Genomic DNA, 6,000 nt, shown 5'->3' on the forward strand with positions numbered 1-6,000 from the left:
GACTGTATGAAGAACATGAATAACAGGTGGTAACATGAAAACCATGACATGCATGTCATATATATGTCATCATTTACATGCAACGCTCATGGTGCATTCGCGGCCGTTTCGCTGGTTTGATATACACCAAAATTTGTATTGCGCGACGCGCCTGCATGACGAACATAAATGAGAGGTGGTAACATGAAAATCATGACAGGCAAGTCATGTGCGACATGATTTACATGCCACGCTCATGATGCGCTCGCGGCCGTTTCGCTCGCTTGATATACACCAAAATTGGTATTGCGCGACGCGACTGTATGCAAACATAAATGACAGGTGGTAACTTGAAAATTATGATATGCATATCATTGACGGCATGATTTACATGCCACGCTCATTGTCCAATCGCGGCCGTTTCGCTAGCTTGATATACACCAAAATTGGTATTGCGTGACGCGAATGTATGACGAACATAAATGACAGGTGGTAATATGCGAATTATGCATGTCATGTACGATATGATTTACATGACACTGTTATGGTGTGCTTCCGGCCGTTTAGATAACTGGATATATACCTAAATTGGTATGGCATGACAGGAGTGCGTGATGAATATAAATGACCGGTCATGCAGTGTATATACCAGAATATACGTTTCATTGGCATGGTATATACCACATTGTGCATGCACGCGTGCATGGCAAACATGCGATATATGGTGAACTAGATGCCATGGCATGAATGATTTCGTTTGGCTCAAAAATAAACAAAGCGATGTATGCAGCTCTTTGCTGGCTGCTTCGCATTACATCAATTCCCACAGTGCGTGGGATCTGCCAGATATTTCATTAGCTGTTTACGAAGACCGTCGCAAGAAATTAGCGGCAGCTGTAAAACGCGAAAACTTGTCTCCGACGCCGGCTGATCGGTTTTGTTTTCGGGCGGCTTACCCAGCAGAACGGATTAGCTTAGTGAAGCGTTTGTCATTGTAATGTGCAGCACCGCATTTCTTGGCATAAGCCTTGTGTGGAGGCACAGCGAGCACGTTTACCTCAAAGCACGTTATTGTGGATAGCATTGTGATATGCGGAGACTTCTTCACGGTCGCCATTGTTGATATAAGTCTTAAACGCGCCAAAGGATTTCGTTGTACTCGCGTGAACTAAAGTGTGGCTCGGTCATGGCGCATGTGTTTCTGCTTGGGCACGGTTCATTAACGCAGCCGCGACTTCGACTATGCTTTTCCAAATCTTATGCGGCTGCGATGAGACACCTGACAAAAGTGTATCGTGCAAGGCTGTTTTGGCAGCGGTGCGCTTCACCATATGCCCATGTCTGTCAGAATTCACAGAAAAACAACACTCGGGAAACTTGCCGAGTCTGTTTACGGGCTGTACGCATTGCGCGGTCTCGACTTGAGCGTACGGACGGAGCCGCGGCCCGCGGTTGGGAGACCTGACAGGTACGTAACCACCTTGTTCACATGGTGTAGTTGAAGCATCATCGCAAGCGTGTCACGGATGAAAGTGTCGCCGAGATCGCCGTTCCATTAGTGAACAAATAAAACGTACACGTGTGACCTAGACTGTCGCAACGGCGATGATCATTCGCAAATGAGTCACATTCCCGCAGTCAAGATACCTCGTGTTTATATGAGGTTCTCAGAGCAAGAGCAGCACGTCAACATGATGTTCATTTCAGAGTCCCTCTTACAGCTATTGCAACTTCCTCTGTTGCGGCCGCCGCTTGTAAGCATGCGGGAGGCGCCCTGACGCGCGGTGCTCGGAGGCAGCTTTTGCACCTGCTGCGCCAGTTGTCATGTGATCCAATAAAATTTGTTGCGGGGCTAGTTGGTGCATAGTTAAAGTATAGTTAAAGTGCGCTTGTATACGTCTCTTCTTCCTGTTTCGTCCTTGTCCCTTTTGCGCATAGAGGGCGGTAGCGCGCTTCAAACTAGTGGGTTCTGCTAGAGGACGGACGTGGTTTTCGTGGGCTCCGGAATGACAGCGTCAGATAAGTTTTTCTTTTTTTTTGCATGATTCGAGCTTGTTTTTTTAGTTATATGAGTACATAAGCCACTAGATTGAAGCTTTGAAGCATAATAGGGCTTACAATTTTGTACTGTTTCCTGTGTGACAGTCGCCTGGGTTTTTTTTTTTTTTTTTCCGTTCGGTCACCACGTGTCTGAAAGGCACACATGTTCTTTGAAGTATAGTATACTTGCGGAGTTTTGTGATACCATTTGACTTTAAGTGTATCTAATCCGCCGTGTGAACGATCTAGCCATGGTCAAAAAGACCGTAAAGTGTTCAGGGTGCGGAATGGGATGGAAAATAGAGGTTTGTACGGATGAGAAGACAGAGGGAGCTGACGCCAAGTGTAAGCAATGCGAGTTAGAGGCGAAAATGGAAATAATGATGGCTGCCCAGAATAAGCTCATGGTAAGAATCGCCGAGCTGGAGAAAGCGGTAGCGACAGAGCGGGAAAAAACGATGGCTATGGCGGAAAGGCTTAAGTCAGCCGAGGAGGGATTAGCAAAGGTAGCCATGCCAGCAAAGGCAGTCATGGTGAACAAAGAAGCAAGCGACAGCGGGAACAGCGGGGCATCGACCCCCACAGTGGTAGACTCGAAGGGGGAAACAGGTTTGGAAAAGACAGGTGCAAGGGTCACAGGACCCAGCTTCCGCGAAGTGGTTTTGGGAAGGGGAGGGGACAAAGCAGCAGTGGCACGCGCTAGTAACCGAGGCAGTGGCCAGGTGCGGGACGGTCCAGCAGAAGAGTCGGAGCACGTGATAATCGCCGGGGACTCGAATTTAGTTAGATGCGAAGAAGCAGTCAAGGAAAGGGTGAGAGGCGACAAACGAGTTTTAATAGGGAAGTTCCCGGGACATAGGCTGGGATCAGTGATGAGACAAGCTAGCGCAAAACTCGCAACTAAGGCTAATGGACGTAACCTCGTGATAATCGCGGGAGGTCTAAACGACGTCTTGAATGAAGAATCAGCCGAACTAGCGACCACATTGGCGAAAGGGGCGAGGACATGCGCGCCATTTCCTCTCAGGTGCAGATAGTGGTATGCACAATACCGGAAGTACCAGTGAGAAATATCAACTTGCAAAGAGCGGTTGTCGACGCAAACAAAGAGATATGGCGAATTAGTCGAGAGAAGGGCTTCGAGGTAGTGGATATAAACAGGGAGGTGCACAGGTGGGGCGGTTTCCAAAGAGACAGAATTCACTTCGATAAGAGGCTTGGTCATGAGGTGGGCTGGCGACTGGCAGGACGCGCAGTAGCTTTTTTGGGGGGCACGCGGGCCCTTCGGTGCCCACGGTAGCTTGTAATGAGGAAAACAACCAGGGGGACTCTTTGACAGGCAGTATAGCGAAAAACCAGAGAAAAGGTAAAAGAAGGGAGAAGGCGCGTGTTGCAATTAGTTACATAAACATGCAGGGTGGCAGAAAAAAGGCAAAATGGTTAGAGATTGAGGAGCAGTTAAGCAAGGAACAGATAGGTGTTTATGCGGTTACAGAAACACACCTTAGAGACTTGGAAGAGCCACCACATATTGACAATTATATTTGGGAAGGATGTAACAGGATCACCTCAGAAAGGAGAGGTGGGGGTGTTGGAATGCTAATTCATAGCAGAACAAAATTGGATAGAGTGAAACAAACGTGTTCAGAGCACATGTGGGTTTCGGGCACAGTAGGTGGAAAGAAAACGTGTCTAGGTGTAGCTTACTTGTGGACAGGCAATAACTGCAGAGAAAAGAATCTGGAGATAGTGAAATGCATAAGCACCGATATTAAAGAATTTGGTCATGATGCCGAAATAATCCTTCTAGGGGACATGAACGCTCACATCCATGACCTTGACGGATATTCAGACACCAATGGCAAGTTATTGCTAGATCTCTGCGAGCAACGTAGTCTTGAGATAGTTAACGTGGGGCCTAAGTGTGAGGGGCAGATCACGTGGGAAGTCGGAAACCGGCAATCGAGCATTGATTATTGTCTCATGACAGAAGGAATATATGACAAACTTAGAGAGATGAGAATAGACGAGGAAGGCATTAACAACTTGGGTAGTGATCATAAACGCATAATATTACAAATGGGATATAAAACTGAAAATAAGAACATAGAATCAAAGTTTGGCAGCTTGTATCTAAATGACAAACAAATAACAAATATAGCCGCAAGGGTCGAGGAAAAAGTAGACGAACTACCAGGCAAAGACTGGAAGTATAGTGAGCTGCTACATGTAATCACGAAAGAAATGGAAAAAGAGAAGAAAACTATTTGTTGGAAAGGAAAGAGAACACCAAAAAGCTAGTGGAACAAAGAAATCCGGGAGGCGATCGAGAAGCGACGTGAGGCATCACGGGAGCACAGACAAGCAAAAAAGGAGAAGCGGCCACAGGACGAAGTCAACCAAATATGGGAAATATATTTAGAGCAAAAATCCATTGTGCAGAAATTAGTCGAGGCAAAAATTAAAGGTGAAAGTGAACGCTGGATGACAGAGATTCGCGAAAACAAGAAGGCCGCGCCTAGGATATTTTGGAGCCACCTAAAAGCGCTGGGTAGGAAGTCTGTCACAATGCAACAACATATGGTAGATGAAGGAGGAAACCAATTGGAAGGGTATGAAGCGCTAGGTTACATCCGAAAGATAACAGCCGATTCGCTTAAAAAGGTCGCCCAGGGGATTCCCCCGGTGAGTAAAAGTACGCAAAGGAGTGCAACCGACGAAGATGTAGTACTAGAGAATTTCAATTGGAAGAAGGCCGAAGGAAAAATTCCTAAGCGCACTACTCCGGGCTTAGATGGGGTTCCCGTCAGCCTCATTAACGAACTCGGACATAAAACTAAAGAAGCACTCCTGAAAGCCGTAGAAAAGTGCTTACAGGAGAGGGAAATACCAGACAGTTGGCGAAAAAGTAGAATGAACTTAATCTATAAAGGCAAGGGAGAAAAGGATAACATTCGCTCGTATAGACCGCTAACCATTACATCGGTGCTATACAGGTTGGCGATGCAGGCAGTAAAATTAAAAATAGAAGCGTGGGTAGAACAAAATGATATTTTGGGAGAACTTCAGAATGAATTTCGAATTGACAGGCGGTTAGACGATAATCTGTTTGTTCTTACCCAGTGTATAGAAATATCGAAAATAGAAAACAGGCCCTTATAGGTAGCTTATCTAGATATTACCGGGGCGTATGACAACGTTAATCAGGAAATTTTGTGGGATATACTGAAAGAAGTGGGCATAGGTGACGACTGTATACAGCTTTTGAGGGAAATATACCGAGAAAATACAGTTTGTATAGAATGGGAAGGAATAAGTAGCAAGGACAGCGTTGAAATTAGCAAGGGGCTGAGACAGGGATGTCCTTTGTCCCCGCTGTTATTCATGCTGTACATGGTGAGGATGGAGAAAGCGCTAGAAGGTAGCAACATTGGATTTAATTTGTCACACAAGCAGGTCAGCACGATGGTTGAGCAGAAGCTTCCAGGTCTATTTTATGCTGATGATATTGTCTTATTTGCGGACAGTCAAGATGATGTACAGCGACTGGCAGATATATGCGGAAGGGAATGTGAGGCTCTAGGACTAGGATTTAGTGCAACAAAATGTGGATTGATGGTATTCAATGATCACGAAGACCATGCGGTCTTTATACAGGGCCAAAAAATACCGAGGGTAAGTGAGTACAAGTACCTCGGAGTATGGGTAAATGAGGGGGATAGATATATGGAGTTACAAGAGAAAGCATCGGTAGCAAAGGGAAAGAGGAATGCTGCAATTATGAAGCACAGAGCTTTATGGGGATACAATAGGTACGAGGTGCTTCGAGGGCTGTGGAAGGGTGTGATGGTCCCGGGGCTTACCTTTGGGAACTCAGTAGTGTGCATGAAGTCAGAGGTACAATCAGGAATGGATGTAAATCAAAGGACGGTGGGCCGCCTCGCGTTGGGCGCTCACGGGAAGACGACAAATGAGGCTGTA

Source organism: Rhipicephalus sanguineus, chromosome 9 (assembly GCF_013339695.2).
Source record: "Rhipicephalus sanguineus isolate Rsan-2018 chromosome 9, BIME_Rsan_1.4, whole genome shotgun sequence".
Classification (NCBI taxonomy): domain Eukaryota; kingdom Metazoa; phylum Arthropoda; class Arachnida; order Ixodida; family Ixodidae; genus Rhipicephalus; species Rhipicephalus sanguineus.